Here is a 16,860-nt window from a genome sequence, read left to right as displayed (position 1 = left end):
TTTGTTTTGCTTTGTAGCTTGGCCATAAAGATATTCTCTGACCTTCCATATTTGATAGTATGTCATGAGATCCCCATTTCAAATGTCCTGAAGAAGGCAGGCCACATAGAGAGGCTCAGGCATCTGAGTAGACAGGCCTTGGTGGGTTCCCCACTCATCCATCAAACATGTGATCAGCCTATGTCCAATCACATTTCTACATGTTATCCATGTGTATGCAATGAAGTGTCCATAAAAATCCAAAAGGACAGCATCTGGATAGTCCAGACAGCTGACCACATGGATGTTAATGGAGGATGGCGCACCCAGAAAGGCCATGGAAGCTCTTTACCACTTTCTCCTTTATCTGCCTGATGTGTTTCTTCATCTGTATCCTTTGTAATACTCTTTATAATAAATTATTAAATGTGTTTCCTTGAATTCTGTGAGTCAGTTACATTCATGGAAATCAAAAAGAGGGTTGTGGGATGCCCAATGCATAGCTACACACACCACAGAGTAAACAACCTGGGGCTTGTGACTGACATCTGAATTGAATTGGACATAGGGGTCAGTCTTGGGGACTGAGCCCTCAACCTGTGGAATCTGATGCTGGCACCAGGTAGATAGTGTTAAGTGGGCATTGAATTAGAGGACATACTTGTTCAGAATTGCTTGCTTGCTTGTTTGTGTGTGGACAGAAACTCCCACACATCAGGTGTCAGAAGTGATCTGTGATGTATAGTAGGAGAAAATGAGTTTGAGTCTGGGTTTGTTTTTTTCTACACAGTCATGAAAGTTAAAAGGTAAGCACAAGCCATAAACAAGGCAAGCATAACAGAAAAAAGTAGTTACAAGAATAGCAAGGGAGCCAGGCACTTCATGCTTGTAATGCCAGTACTCAGGAGGCAGAGATCAGAAAGATCAAGGTTCAAATCCAGCCCCAGGCAAATAGTTTGTGAGATCCTAGTTTGAAAATATCCAACACAAAACAGGAGTGGTGGACTGACTGAAGTGGTAGAGTGCCTGCCTAGTAAAAATGAGGCCCTAAGTCCAAGCCCCAGTACCTAATAAAAAGGTGAATAATAAAGAGTGAGGATAAAGGAGCATTCACTGTGAGGACAGAAGTAGAAAGTAGAGGGCAGGTGAGGAAAAACAGTAGCTGCTGTGTTACCTGAACCCCACAGTCTCAGTAGTATAAACCTGGTAGAGGATACTTCTTTTTATTTCCACTTTCAAGAAGGGTATGTCTATTCAAGTGCTGCACCTCCAATTAGCAGTTCTGGGATCCAGACCCCCTTCCACCAGGTGGTTCTGTCATTTCCAACCCAAGCCTTCCAAGAATGTAGAAGGAACGTGGAGAGAGTGAAGTTTCAGAGGTTTTAGGAGCTCAGTGTGGAAGTGATCATTTCACTCATTGGTTAGAATATAGTCACAGGCCACAACTTCTTTGAGAAAGACTGGGAAATACAGTTTATCTGTGGCCCCAGAAGGAGAAGACAGGTTTGTGACTAACATCGAACAGTCTGTGCCACAACCGTTAGTAAGTGAGAGACTCAACAGAGTGCAAAAGGACAGCTAAAATGGAAATGATGCCAATGTGAAATGTCTATAGTCTATTGTCACTTCTTAGTTAAGCAGTTTTTCTCATCTGGGACATGACCTGCCCTGGGAGACCTTTTCTGTTGCCAACACTTGATGAACAGTGCTACTGGAATTTATTGGGCGTAGAAGTTAAGGATGATGCCAAATACCCGACACTGCTCTAGACAAAGGATTAAATGGGCTAAAGCACCCCCCATGAAAGGTCAAGAAGATAATGTTTGAAGGAAGAAAAAAAACGGCAAATAGAAGGTGAGATGCTGTGTTTTAAACTTAGAAATAAAGAAAGTAAGATGTGGCACCACAAAAGCTTTATCTTAATTATCTCTATTTTTTTGAAACAGGGTCTCACGATGTAATCAGGCTGGCCTCAAGCTTGCGATCCTCCTGCAACAGCCTCTTGAGTGCTAGAATTACAGGTGTGTACCACCACAGCTAGCTGAGAATGTTTTATAGAACTACTAATGTAATCTCAATATCTAATGGAGTATAAAGTGATTTCATCTAAAGTCATTTCTCACTGTTTCAGATCACAGCCCTCACGTAAAGTGAATCTGCTCTCAGGAAGCCTCTGACGCCTGTGTCAGGCTTGGAAATTTTTTTGATTTCCAAGGAGACCAGGCTCAGCAAGGTGGAGCCATCATTTTTAGTCCAGGTGAGTTCAAGGCCCAGGTCATGCTGATAAATTCTGGTGCCTTTTACAATTCCAAAGGCCAGGCATTTACTCCATAAGGTGGCACCATGTGAAAATGGGCAGCTTGCCCTTATAGGATGTAGTGCTTTTGTAGGGATGTCTTCTGTCTTCAGAGACGTCTGTGCCTTTTAAGGTCTGTGAATTTGATAAATGTGCCCATCACTCTAAGCCTGAATGAGTGTGGGGGTTTGGGATAGGGTATGTCAGCTGTTAGTGATTTGTGTATGACTATTAGTCTTTAAAAAGCTCAGTGGGAGAACACAGGCTTAGCATTGTGAAGCCCTGGGTTCAATACTCAGCACCAAAAATAAAATACATACCTAAATATCTCAGTGGAGATAAACATTTTTGAATAGAGGAAAATCACCAAGCACTTTCTTTTTGTTGGTGAAAGAATCTTATCTATTTATTTTACTTAAGCCTAACAAAATGATGAGACTTGCATTGTCTCAGAAAGGAAGACCGTCCCAGGGATGGGTAATTCAGTAAGAATTTCCTAGCTAAGCTCAGTGGCTCAGGCCACGTGAGTAGCCAGAGATCAGGAGGATCAAAGTTCTAGGCCAGCATGGGCAAAAAGCCCATGAGACCCCATCTTAACAACAGCTGGGAGTGGAGATGTGTACCTGTCATCCTATCCATGCAGGGAAGCACAAATAGGAATATTATGGTCTATGTCAGCTTTGGCATAAAGTGAGACCCTATCTCAAAAGTAAGCCATAAAATGGGCAGGTGGAGTGGCTCAAGTGGTCGAGCAGTTGCCTGACAAATGCAAAGTGCAAGGCTGTGAGTTCATACTGCAGTACCACCAAAAAAACGAAGAAATGACATAGGCCACATACTTTTCATGACTTTATTCATCAGTTTGGACCACCTGAGGTCATGTGGCTCCAGTCTTCTCATTGTGGAGAGTTGAATCTCTAACTTCTTGGATTATTGCAATAAGGAGGAAACACCACATAAGGCAATGCCAAAAAGCCTAAATCATTATGCTTTTTTCTTCCTTTTGTTTTTTGTTTGCTTGTTTTTTTATGTACTGGGATTTGAACTCAGGGTCTTGTACTTGCCAGACAAGCATCTTACTACTTGAGCCATACCTCCAGTCCCAAATCCAGATTTTTAAAGGAAGTCTTTAGGAAGATTTTGACTGAGTATTATGACTTTGGGACTTTATTGCAGCTACAATCTTCCTTTCCTACCTCTCATGAACTTATAGCATTTAGATTAGTTTAAAAAGAAGCCATTTGGAACTGGGGTTATATCTCAGTGGCAGAACACATGCTTCCTGGTTTCAGTCCCCAGCACCAAATACTGAAGTCCCATAAAATTGCCCCAAATGCCATTGAGCTACTTGAGTTTTTGTTTGTTTGTTGTTGTTCTTGGGGACAAACTTGGGCCTCACACATGCTAAGCAAGTGTTTTAGTGCTGAGCTACACCTCTAAACCTAGCATGTAGTTTTCTGTTTAGTTTTGGTTTTGTTTTTTGCAGCACTAGGGGTTGAACCCAGGGTCTTGTTCACATGTTATTGAGATGCTCTATCACTGACCTACACACTCAGCACTCAGAGCCATATACTTTTTTTTGCAGTACTAGGTTTGTGCACGTGGCCTTTTGTGCTAAGCAGGTGCTCTACCACCTGAGACCCTACTCCAACCCCAGAGTCATATTTTTGAATGAGGAATTTCCATCCTGAGACCAGAAGGGGGTTGTTATTATTGAGTCCTTCTCCATGTCTCTTAATCTCTTGACCACACCTTCAATGGAGTAAGAGAGAAGAGCTCACTATTTGCATTCCAAAAAGATCACATGGTGCTACTGAGTATGTGTGATTTTAAACAAAGATCTACATCATCATGGATAACCCAGTATTACATTTTGCCTTGCTTGATAACGAGCCAATTTCGGATCATAAACATAAGGATTACTAGAGATGGCATATGAGCACAATGCAGAAAATATGCCACTGAATCTAACGGTTAAAGTGAAAATTCTGGTCTTTAGTCCAACAAACTAAGTAAGCAGCATCCAGACTGTAGTTATGAATTATTTGAGCTGATATAAGAATTGTGGACATCTGTGTGTATTGTTACCAATTATATTAATGCCTTATTTTGAAACCTCTTTTAGGCTGTGGTTATAAACCACACTGATTATTAAATCAGTGTTTTGGGGTGATTTCTGTGTATATGGTGCTGGGGATCAAACCCACAGCTCCAGGGAAGATAGGCAAGTGCTTTAGCACTGGACTCTACCCCAAACACTGGGAGTGATTTTTTTCAAAGCAAGTGCTTTGTTACATGATGGTATATATTTAAGAAACAGGTGATTTTATAGCTTGATATCTGTGTTAATCCTGTGTTCTGCCTGCTTGACAGGACATTCTATTTAATTACATTTAACGAAACCTAACGGAAGTTTATAACTTAAGAATGCTTCCCCCACATCTCACAAAATATTAAGCATTACATTTATTTCACCATATCCTTGACGCACTTTATTACCATAACACAAAATTATGCTCCACTAAATAGTGAGAATAATGTACTCCTGGTGATTAGCTTTTCCATTTGTACTACTTAAAAGTTGAACAGCTTCCTTGATTTCAGTAATCAGTAAATCTGAATAATCCTCACTGTGCAAACCTCAGTCTTTTATTCCTAGCTCTTCCAGGTAACAACATCCATCTCCTACACCACAATAGGAGTGGGTTGGGTCACAAATCCATAAACTCAGCTTTACAGCTCACAGGCAAATCAATCATAAAGAGTTCATCCCTTTCTCCCTCCTTCCCTGGCTTCTCTCTTTCTCTCTCTTTCTCTCTCTCTCTCCTCCACCTCCTTCTCTCCCTTTCTTCCCTCTCCTCCTTCTCCCTCTCTCTTTGTTTTTTGTTTTTTGTTTTTCCAGTACTGGTGCATGAACTCATTGCCTTGCACTTACTATGCACTCTGCCATTTAAGCCATGCCCCCAGCCCTTTTTGTTTTAGTTATTTTTCCAATAGAGTCTCACTTTTCTGCCCAAGTCAGCCTGGACCAAGATTCTCATAATGTGTGCCACCACTCCCAACTTTTATTGGTTGAAGTGGGATCTCACCTACTTTTTTGCCTGGGCTGACTTCCAACTGTGAGCCTCATGATAGTCACCTCCCGAGTAGCTGGGATTACAAGTGTGAGCCATTGCACCTGGCTAATTTCGCTCATTTTAATTTTCAATGACAAATTTTTTTGTGGTCTGGAAATTTAATACAGGGACTCACATGTGCCAGACAAGTGCTTTAGTTCTGAGATACATCCCTGGCATTTCTTCCGGGTATTTTATTTTTTATTCTTTATCACATATACTAATTGTACAGAAAGGTTTTGTTGTGATATTTCCATACATGCATATAATGTACTTTGATCATATCCACCCCCTTATCCTCTCTTATCCTCCTCTCCCCCTGAAAGCACTGCAGCTGTTGGTGGGCAATGAGCACTTGGAGGTGAGAGAGCTGCAATTCAACAACAGAACCTGGCACACAACAGGATGCCCTACTGTTTTCCATGAGCAAAGCCTGTGTGGGCATGGTGGCCATGCTCAACCACCTGGGCTTGATGGCCATCAAGTCCCTGACCTTGAACCCCTGTACAGGAGCTGCAGAAGAAGGAATTCTACACCTATGAGGAGAACCTTGATTGATTCTGGCCCATCATCCTGGCAGCTCACTGCCAGAAGTATGCTGCTACTGAAGGGCATCAGGATACAGCAGCCTCATGACTATTTCCGCAAGTGCAGTGACTGCACTGAGGAGTAGAGGCACCACTGGATGACTCCCACTGGATGACTAATGCCTCCAAGGGACTGACAAGCCCTGTGTACCTGTCCTTGTCCAGGTAGGACCTTGTTCTCACCATCCTGTAGCTCAGCAAGGAACTAGCCAACATAAAGAAGGAGTTTTAGGTAAGGCTTGCACTCCCCCTAGAGCACTAACTCACATTGCCAGGCTTGGAACCCTCGCTAAGTTGCTCTGGAATCAGTTTTGCCAAGTGGATTTTAAAGCATGTTCAGAGCCAATCTCATGATCCCACTGCTTCTCTGCTCCAACAAGAATGATGTGTTAAATTCACTTTGGGAATGTACATATTCTGGATCATAGAGCTGTATTTATGGTGTTACTGTGTTCTGAGTAAAATTTCTTTTAAAAAAGAGATCTTTCAAAATTCTTTGGCCTGAGTTGTAGTTATTTTTTCCTTAGTGTAACACAAAAGTGTATTAGTTTTGTTTGTTTTATTCCCATGAATGGGTGCATTGTTCCTGGAGGTGCTGCCATTCCAGGTCCAAACTTGGATTGGACACCCTAATTCCACATCCATGCAATAGTGTTAGTTTGGAAGGCCCTATTCATCAGCCCAAGTGTTTGTATATCCCTTTAGAGTTGAGCCAACTGATCAATATAAAATGCTATTAAAATTAATCCATTAATGTGACAAATGTCTCTTCTTGAAATCTCCAATTGGATGCTCAGAATGATGAGCCACAAATGTCAGGTGTCAGTGGGTGTGTATGTATGAGACAGTATCTGACCTTTTGTGTGTGTATGTGAGTGTGAATATGTGAGTGTGTGATTGTGTATGTGTAGTAGTTTGTGTGAGAGTATATGTATGTATGTGAGAGTGTGTATGTGAGTGTGTGTGAGTGCATGTGTTAGTGTGTGGGGTGTGTGAGTGTATTGTGTGAATGTGACTGAGTGTGTGAGTGTATATGTGTGTGCGAGTGTATGTGTATGAGTTTTTTGTGTGTGAGTGTGCATGTTTGTGAGTTTGTCTTGTCCTTTGTGAACTATTTGTAGGACTTACAAATAATATACTCCTATTATCTCTTACAAATAATATACTCATCTATCTCTTTTGATAGGATCTAAAAACTGTTAAAATAATGTTCAACTTTAAAAAAGCTATATTACCAAATATTTTTTTAAAAAATGTCAAGTGTATGTTTTTGACAAGGTAGGTATAAGGACATGAAATGCTGACTTGCTAGATTGAGTTAGTGATTTATGAAGCACTGAGGTTAGTCTCATAGGTTTTCAGTAGTTTTAACTGTTTCTTTATTTGTAGATTCAAATTGTTTTACTACTAAGATAGTTGTCTCATCCTTCTGACACCTACATTTGAATGTTCTTTTTCAAGGTTTCATAAAGAGACTTCTCTCCTTTATTTCCATCTGGCGATGTACATTTTCTAAACACTTTGGAGCCACTGTCAAATGCTTTGAAGAGAAATGTATCCAGTTGTACCATTATCCCTGTGCTGCTGGAGCTGGCACATTACAGGGTTTGCCTCATTGTCCATTTGTGTAGAAGACATTGACCAAGCTCCTGAGAGATGTTATTTTACTACAGATAATAGTCTTAGTCTTTTGAGAAGGTGTTTACTTTAAAAAGCATGTGTAAATTCTCTTAAAGCTATTTTGTTAATATTAAAAGTTAACGTTATACAATATTGGTAGTTCAGGTACCTTTGCCACGGGTCTTTGTGGGGAAATGTGTTATTAACAATCTCTTTAAAATTATTTACAGTTATTTCCTCAGAAATTTAACTTTTTTTCCAAATAAAAGTTAAAATTGGCATGGCAGTGTGTGCTTCCCATTTCCAGTGACAATGAGAAGCATAAAACAGAATGATTGTGTTGAGGACTGCCGGGGCAAAAAAAGCAAGAAGATATTAAAAAAAAAAAACAGAAAAAAGTGCTAGAGGTATGGCTTAAGTGACAGAACACCTGCCTAGCAAGTGCAAAAAACTGAATTCAAGCCCCAGTACTGCCAACCCCTCCCCCACCAAAACAAAAAGTACTATACAAAGACACAGAGTTATCATTGTTTCTAATATGCACTGTAAAGCAATGCATTTAAAGGGTAAACACTACTGAGTGTCCTTTACCTGAAAAAGTGAAAGACTTCAAGGCTTACAGGAGCATCAGCTGCTTCTTAAATTCCTGGGAGATGTGAATTCTCTGCAGTGCTTCATCTATCTTGGCTGTTTGTAATTTGCAGTGGTGCTTTTTTCCTTTCTTTTCCCAATGGTATTTTATAATTCATTGAAAATTCTTACATGTTTGAGTTTTATCTTCATCTATTTTATCATTAAACAAAGATCTTCTGGTTTTTTACTATATGGATTTCTAGTGAACATGTATATTTTGGGATCAATTTTTCCCTAGTGTATTGAATTTCTAATCTTACTGTGAAATTTCTATGTTTTATTTAATTATCTTCATGTCACTTCTTGCTTACCTAACTGCTTTTTAGCTTTTGCCTGTGTTTTACCAATGTTATGTTTTTTCTGTCTTTTCCAGGTTTATGAAAGGCAAATGTAGCTACTGTAGGAAAAACCTTAAGTAATTTTGAACTGTTAGACTATATGACCTTATTTTATCTTTTTTGTAGTAATATTTCATCTACGCTCCAAATCATTTTATGTTCACAAATGTAGTCATGTCTTTACTATGTGTAGAAACTTAAATTGTAGGTAAGACAAACCAAAATTTCATATTCTATTTAAGCCAATAAATAAATTATTTGACATTTTAAAATTATTTTGACTTTCATGTATTTAAATCAGCATTCTCCAATGTGTATTATTTATATAGTGAATGGTTTCCATACGTTGATCAACTAAGATGACAGTCATCAGAGCTGATCATATTCTAGGTGGCATAATACACTTGGCCAAGCAATAAAATCCTGTGTGTTAGTGTGTGTATGTGTGAGTGTATATGTGTGTGTGTGAATGTGTATGTCTGTGTATGTGTTTGAATGAGAGTGTGTTTGTGAGTACGTATGCATGAGTGTGGGTGTATATGTGTTAGTATCTGCATGAGTGTGTATATGTGAGTGTGTATGTTTGTTAATGTGTGTGAATGACTGCGTGTGTATGTGAGTGTATGAAATTTTGCAGGTGTTTGAAATTGTGTGAGTGTTTGTGTGTATTTCTGAATGTGTGGCTGTATGTGTGTGAATGGATGTGAGTGTGTATATGAATTGATGTGCGTCACTGGATGTGGGTATGTGTATGAATATATGTGTGAGTGTATGTATGATTGTATGTGTGGGTGACTTGTGTGATTGTGTGTGCAAGTGTGTGGGAGAGTGTATGTAAGTGTGTATGTAACTTCAAGTGTGTGACAGTGTGTGTGATAGTGTGCATTTGTGAGTTTGCATGTGTGTATGTGTATGTGTGTATTTGAATTATGTGTCTGTGTATGTGTGAGTGTGTATGAGTGTGTATGTTTGTGAGAGTGTATGTGTGTATGTTTCACTGTGTGTGTATTGTGTGTATATGTGTGTCTGTCTGCATATGTATGCATGTGAGTTTGCATGAGTGTGCATGTTTCAGAGTGTATGCATGTGTGTATGTGTATGTGATTTAGAGTGCATGATTTTGCAAGTGTGTAGTTATGTGAGTGCATGTATGTGTGTGAGTTTATGATTGTGTGAGTATGTGAGAGGATATGTGTGTGAGTGTATGTGTGTGAAGGTGAGAATGTAAGTGTGAGTGTGTATGTGTATGTGAATGTCTGTTGGCATGTGAGATATTCATGGTAGTATTTGCACTCCACCTGTCTCTGTTAAGTGAGTTCAGTTGATTCAGCTAGGCTATTTATGAGCCACACTTTTGGACAGTATTACCAAAAGTAAACCGTGTGTAGTGTGGGACTTTCTATGCCAAACTGTACTCCTTCTACTGTAAATACAAAGATAATGCATTCTGGTGCCTTTACCTGAGGACCTTGGATGAGGATGAAAAAAAAAAAAAGACAGTTAACATGGAATGGCATAAATGCTAAAACAGAAGTACGTACATAACAAACATTTACAACTTTATTGTAGAAACAGAGATTTTATACTATAGGGTCCAGAGCTAGAGGCTCGCCCCACCAGAAAAAATCCCAGTGTGGGTTTAGGAAGACAAGGAAGAGTTTATTTATCCTATTAAGGGAAAACTATAGAAAAGAAAATGGAGAATTTGAAATAATTTATATTAACCTTTCCAGCATTCACTTGCAATAGACAACCCTGTTTGATTGGGACTTGATTCTTTTTACCATTAAGGGACAGAGGCAGGGTGAAATGGAAATTTAAAAAAATAACAAAGATGATTTAATTATTTTGTAAGCTGTTATAAAGAAATTAGTGTAATTGCTACTGAAGTATGTAGGTTTTGTGTGTGCCTTTAGTCACATAGTTGTCCTTTGTTAACTTATTTATAGGTCCCAAAAGAATATATTTCTATTATCCCTCTTGTTAGGATGTAAAAACTGTTAAAATAATTTTCAACTTAAAAAATAGCTATATTACCTAATATTTTTTGAAAGATCTTCAATTGTATATTTTGGAAAAGGTAGGTGTAAGAACACGAAATGCTAACATTCTATTTTGAGTTAGTAATATATGGGCACTGAACTTAGTTCCATGGGGTTTCAGTAGTTTTATCTGGTCCTTTATTTATAGACACAAATTGTTTTACTACTAAGATACAGATACTTGTTTCACCCTTCCAACCTCGACATTTGAATGTTCTTTTTCAAGGTTTCATGAAGAGACTTCTCTCCTTTATTCCCATCTAGTGATGTGCATTTTCTAAGGACCTTGGAGCCACTGTCAAATGCGTAAAGAGAAATGTATCCAGATGAACATTATCTCTGTGCTGCAGGACCTGGCATGTTTCTGGATCTCAGCCACTTCTTTCTTTATCCAGAAGGCATTGACCAAACTCTGAGAGATGTAAGTTTACAACAGATAATAGTTTTAATCTTTTGTCAAGATGTTTACTTAATATAACACATGTAAATTCTCTGAGTGCTATTTGCTTGTCTTAATAGTTAACATTATTCAATCCTGGTAGTTCAGGTACCTTCACCATGGGACTTTGTGGGGAAATGTGTTATTAACAATTTGGTTGAAATTAATTCCAAATTAATTTCATTAAAAATTCAGCTTTTTATCCAAAAAATGTTAAACTTGGCATGGCAGTGTGTCCCTGCCTTTCCCAGTGACAAGAAAAGCATAAAAATAGGAAGATCATGTCCAGGCCTGCCTGAGCAAAATAACCAAGGCCATATTTCAAAAATAACCAGAGAAAAAAGTGCAGAGGTATGGCTCAAGTGACAGACCACCTGCCTAGCAAGTGCAAAAACCCTGAATTCAAGCCCCAATATGGTGAACCTCTCCTCTAACCAAAAAAACTATGGCACAAAGTCACATAGTGTTATCACTATTTCTAATGTGCAGTATAATGCAATTCATTAAAAGAGTAAACACTACTGAGTGTCTTTTACCTGAAAAAATGAAAGACTTCAAAGCTTTCAGGAGCATCAAATGCTTCTTAAATTCCTGGGAGATGTGAAGTCTCTGCAGTGCTTCATCTATCTTGGCTGTTTGTAATTTGCAGTGATGCTTTTTTCCTTTCTATTCACAATGATATTTTATAATTTATTGAAATTTTTCATATGTTTGAGTTTTATGTTATACAAGAAATACCAAATCTTCACTACTTTGTCATTAAACAAGGATCTGCTTTTTCACTACATGGATTTTTAGTGAACATGTGTATTTGGGGGTTTATTTTTCCTAGCGAATCGAATTTCCAATCTTACTGTGAAATTTCTATGTTTTATTCAATCATCTTTATGTCACTTCTTGCTTACCTAATTGCTTTTTAGCTTTTACCTGTGTCTTAGCAATGTTATAAGGGATTTTTCTAACTTTCCTGGCTATGAAAAGCCAATATAGCTACTTTAGGCAAAACCTTAAGTAATTTCATACAGTGAGACTACATTATCTTACATTTTACCTTTTTTTATACTATTATTTCAACTACAGTCAAAATTATTTTATGTTTAAAAATGTAATCATATGTATTTACTCATTATATAAACTTTAGTTACACGTAAGACAAACCGAAATTTCATATTGTATTTAGGAGAATAAATAAGTGATTTGAAGTTTTAGAGTTATTTTGAATTACACATATTTAAATCAGCACACTCTAATGGGTATTACGCATGTAGTGAAATGTTTCCATAAGTGGATCAACTAAGATGACACTCTTCAGAGTTGATCATACTCTGGGTGGCATAATACACTTGGTTTAATTGACACACAATAAAACCCTGTGTGTCAGTGTGTGTGAATGTGTGTATATATTTGTGAGGGTGTGTGTGAATGTGTTAGTGAATATGTGTGTGAGTGCCTTGAGTGTGTGTGTGTGAGTGTGCTTGTTAGCATGTTTGTGTATTTCTGTTGTTAACTTATTTATAGGTCTTAATAATATATTCCTATTATCATTTTGAGAATATTTTAAAGCTTTTAAAATAATGTTCAACTTAAGAAATAACTACATTACCAAGTATTTTTTAATGTTCAACTTTAAAAAATAAGCATATTACTAAATATTTTTAAATAAACCTCTATTTTACGTTTTTGACAAAGTAAGTAAAAGAAAATGAAATGCTAACTTGCCAGTTTGAGTTAGTGATAAACAAAGCACTGACATTAGTCCCATAGGTTTTTCAGTAGTTTTAGCTGTTTCTTTATTTGTAGGTTCAAATTGTTTTACTGCTAAGATACATGTCTCACCCTTCCAAACCACCTTTGAATGTTCCTTTTCAAGGTTTTATGAAGAGACTTTTCTCTTTTCTTCCCATCTAGCGATGTGCATTTTATAAGCACCTTGGAGCCACTGTCAAATTCTGTGAAGAGAAATGGACCCAGATGAACCATTATCCCTGTGCTGCAGGAGCTGGCACTTTTCAGGATTTCAGGCACTTCTTATGCCTTTGTCCAGAATACATTAACCAAGCTCCTGACAGATATAAGTTTACAAAAGATAATAGTTTTAATCATTTTTCAAGGTGTTTATTTAAAATAACACATGTAAATTCTCTGAATGCTGGTTTACTTTTATTAATAGTTCACATTATACAATCCTGGTTATTCAGATAACTTTGCCATGTGTCTTTGTGGGGAAAGGTATTATTAACAATTTTGTTGAAATTAATTCCAAAAAGTTATTTCCTCAGAAATTTAACTCTTTATCCAAAAAAAAAAAAAAGTTAAACTTGGCATGGCAGTGTGTGCCTGCCTTTCCCAGTGACAATGAGAAGCATAAAAATAGGAAGATCGTGTCCAAGCTGACTGGGCAAAACATGCAAGATCATATTTCAAGAATAACCAGAGAGTAAAGTGCTGGAGATATAGCTCAAGTGACCTGCCTAGCAAGTGCAAAAACCATGAATTCAAGCCCCAATATGCTGAACCCCTCCTCTAACCAAAAAAACCTACTGTACAAAGACCCATAGTGTTATCACTATTTCTAATGTGCAGTATAATGCAATTCATTAAAAGGGTTACACTACTGAGTGTTTTTTACCTGAAAAGTGAAAGATTTCAAAGCTTACAGGAGCATCAAATACTTCTTAAAGTCTTGGGAGATGTGAAATATTTGCTGTGCTTCATCTATCTTGGCTGTTTGTAATTTAGTGGTGTTTTTTCCTTTCTTTTCCCAGGGTTATTTTATAATTTAATGAAAAATTTTATACGTTTGAGTTTTGTGTTATACAGGAAATATCAACTCTCCACTAATTTGTCATTAAACAAAGATCTGCTTTTTCACTACTGGGATTTCTAGTGAAAATGTATATTGTGTGATGTCTTTCTCCCTAGTGAACTGAATTTCCAATCTTACTGTGAAATTCCATATTTTCTTCAATCATCTTTATGTCACTTATTGCTTACCCAATTGATTTTAGCTTTTACCTGTGTCTGAGCAATGTTATCTGTGTTTTTTTATATCTTTACCAGTATTATCAAAGTCAAATATAGCTACTTTAGGCAAAACCTTAAGTAATTTTGTACAGTTAGACTTTGTGATGTCACTTTGTGTCTTTTTTGTACTATTATTTTATCTACAGTCAAAATTATTTGATATTCACAAATGTAATCCTATGTCTTTACTTACTGTAGAAACTTAAGTTATTGGTGAGACAACCCAAAATTTCATATTATATTGTAGCTTATAAATTATCTGAAGTCAGCATCTTCAATGTAACCCCTTCTACTGAGTTTCAGTGACCCTTTCTTTATATCCACCAAGCCATCTATCTTCAGAAAATATAGGCTAGGAGCTCATAATGCATATAAAAACTCAATATGTATGTTTCTTTCAGAATTGCTTCTAGAACTTATGTTCTGATGTTCAGCTCCAACACAATCCCATAAGCTCCACCATAATCAGACAGCAGTAACTATAGTGGAAGTCAAAGACTTAAGGAAGACTATAGCCATTGAGAAGGGTATCAGGGAGACAAATGCCTGGTTGCAATGGATCAACTATTCCATCCTCACCCTAAATAAAAAAGATTGTTATGCATGTGCATCAGGGAGACCAGAACCCCATGTTGTCCCCTTTCCCCTGGGATGGACCACACCCTGAGGCATTGGCATATATGGTTTCCCTCTTCCAAGATAGGACATCCATGTAGCAATAGGTCTTGCATAACCTTGTCACCACTGTTGCCCTTGGTTAATGAATCTGAAAGGCTAAAGTCACTTCAGTAAGTCAAACCCCCACTTTGAAACTCTAACTACACCTCCTGCCTTTCTAGGTCGGAGGAGAAAATGGAGTTCTGGGAAATGTATCAGGGTGCAGTGAAGGCTGATCCTTTGAAGAGGTAGCCAGTAAAACATCTCAAGCTTTTGCCAGGGCACACATCAGGTAGTATTGAGATGGACCTTTACTTTAGATTCTTCCAGTCAAATGGAGTGGGGCTTGTACTTTAGTCCAATTGACTTTCCCTTTCACCTTGGCATTTCAAAGCCCCAAACCCTCTCTAAGAGGAAACAGAAATGATGTCTTACTTCCCCTTATGGGTCATTCAACTCTCACAATTATATAGATGCCATTGGGGTCCCACGAGGAGTTCCTGATGAATTCAAAGCAAGAAATCAAATAGCTGCAGGCTTTGAATCAGCATTGTTTTGGTGGTATATGATCAATAAGAATGTGGACTGGATTGATTACATCTGGTATAAACAAGAGAGGTTTGTGAACTACATTTGAGATGCATTAAAAGGAGTGACAGGTCAGTTAGTAAAATGGCATGGGAAAACTGAATGGCTCTGAACATGATTCTAGCATAGAAAGGGGAAGGTGTGTCCTATTGGATGTGAATGTTGTACATACATCCCCAACAATACAGCCACAGATGGAATTATAACCAAGGATCTCCAGGCCGGAGAGCCCTATCAAATGAACCAACCAAAAGATCAGGAATAAATAACCCCTTTACTAGCTGGTTGGATTAGTGTTTGGAAAATGAAAGGGAGTAATGGACTCAATTCTAACATCCCTTATTGTTGTATATGGAGCCCTCACCTTAATTGGGTGCTGTATTATTCTCGATATACAAGGATTGAAAATTTGGGTCATAGAAACTGCTCTAGCTAAACATATTCCTGTGTCACTCCAGCTGTTGTTAAGCACAGCTGAGATAGAAAGTAAATTTATGTTAAAGGAGTTTGAAGAAAAGAATATGAAGTAAAGAAGGGTAAATTTTGAGAAAATGGTCTTTTCTATCAACATGCATGTCACCATTTTAATTGCTTGTATTTGTGGCTTCTTTGTCTGGATATTTGTGTCCTCATGGTTTTGTTTTCTTTCATCTTCTGTGTGCATAATTCCTTGTAGAATCCACTATCCTAGTGGTCATATTTTAGTTTCTGTTTATTGTGGAAGACTTTTATTGCTCCATCAATTTTGAATGATAGTTTTTCTGGGTAGAATATCCAGACTGAAATTATTTTCTTTCAGTGCTGAAATACCTCTCTCCATGCTCTTCTTGCTTTTAAGGTTTCTGTTGAGGTTTTAAGGTTGCTGTTATTTTTATGGGTTTACATTTATAAGGCATTTGTTTTTTCTCTCTTACAGCCTCCAAAATTCTTTCTCTGTTGTCTGCACTAGTTAATTTCATGATTATATACCATGGAGAGGTTCTATATTGGTCAAGTCAGTTTGGTGTCCTGGAGGCTTCCTGTACCTGAATGGGCAAAACTACCTTGAGATTTGGGAAATGTTCTGTTATTATTTTATTGAATATATTACATATCCCTTTGGCTTACACCTCTTCTCCTTTGTCAATGCCCATGATTCTCAGGATTGGTTTTTTGATGGAGTCTCTGAGTTCCTGCATATTCCTTTCACAGCTCTTGAGTTTTTGATTAAGAGTTGTTTTTTCCTTTAATTTCTATTTTGTCTTGAGCTCTGAGATTCTGTCTTCAACTTGTTCTACTCTGCTGGAGTGGCCTTCCACTGTGTTTTTTCTTTGACTAAAGGGACTTTTTATTTACAGGATTTCCATTTGATTCTTTTTTTCTGAGATTTTCCAGATCAACTACTCCTTTATATCTTATGCTGTCTTCTTTAATTCCTATACCTCTTCTTTTATAGTGTCTTTGTTTTACTTTGGTGTTTGTTGAAGTCCTCTCTGAGTTCATTTAGATGTTTCTGTGTGTTCACAAGTTTTTTATTTGTGGTGTCTTGAAATATCTTGAGT

The 16,860-nt window shown here is 37.6% G+C and overlaps 1 long non-coding RNA gene across 4 annotated transcripts in view; it reads left to right on the top strand.

Moving 5' to 3' along the window:
• Window positions 1-13,238, top strand: part of LOC141424108 (uncharacterized) — a 31,995-nt gene extending 18,757 nt beyond the window's left edge. For 3 of the 4 annotated variants that reach the window (XR_012448973.1, XR_012448974.1, XR_012448971.1), the window contains 4 exons: window positions 1,613-1,833; window positions 1,926-2,000; window positions 2,111-2,236; window positions 5,718-7,114. This is a non-coding gene — a long non-coding RNA (uncharacterized lncRNA). Of the gene's footprint in view, window positions 1-1,612; window positions 1,834-1,925; window positions 2,001-2,110; window positions 2,237-5,717; window positions 7,115-10,837; window positions 11,033-12,958 lie in introns of those variants that run through there. The other variant, XR_012448972.1, reaches the window with a different exon arrangement.
• The last annotated feature ends 3,622 nt before the right edge of the window (window positions 13,239-16,860 follow it).

Source organism: Castor canadensis, chromosome 6 (genome assembly GCF_047511655.1).
Source record: "Castor canadensis chromosome 6, mCasCan1.hap1v2, whole genome shotgun sequence".
NCBI lineage: Eukaryota > Metazoa > Chordata > Mammalia > Rodentia > Castoridae > Castor > Castor canadensis.
The sequence above is the reverse complement of the archived record's forward strand: the minus strand, read 5'-3'. Positions and strand labels throughout refer to the sequence as shown.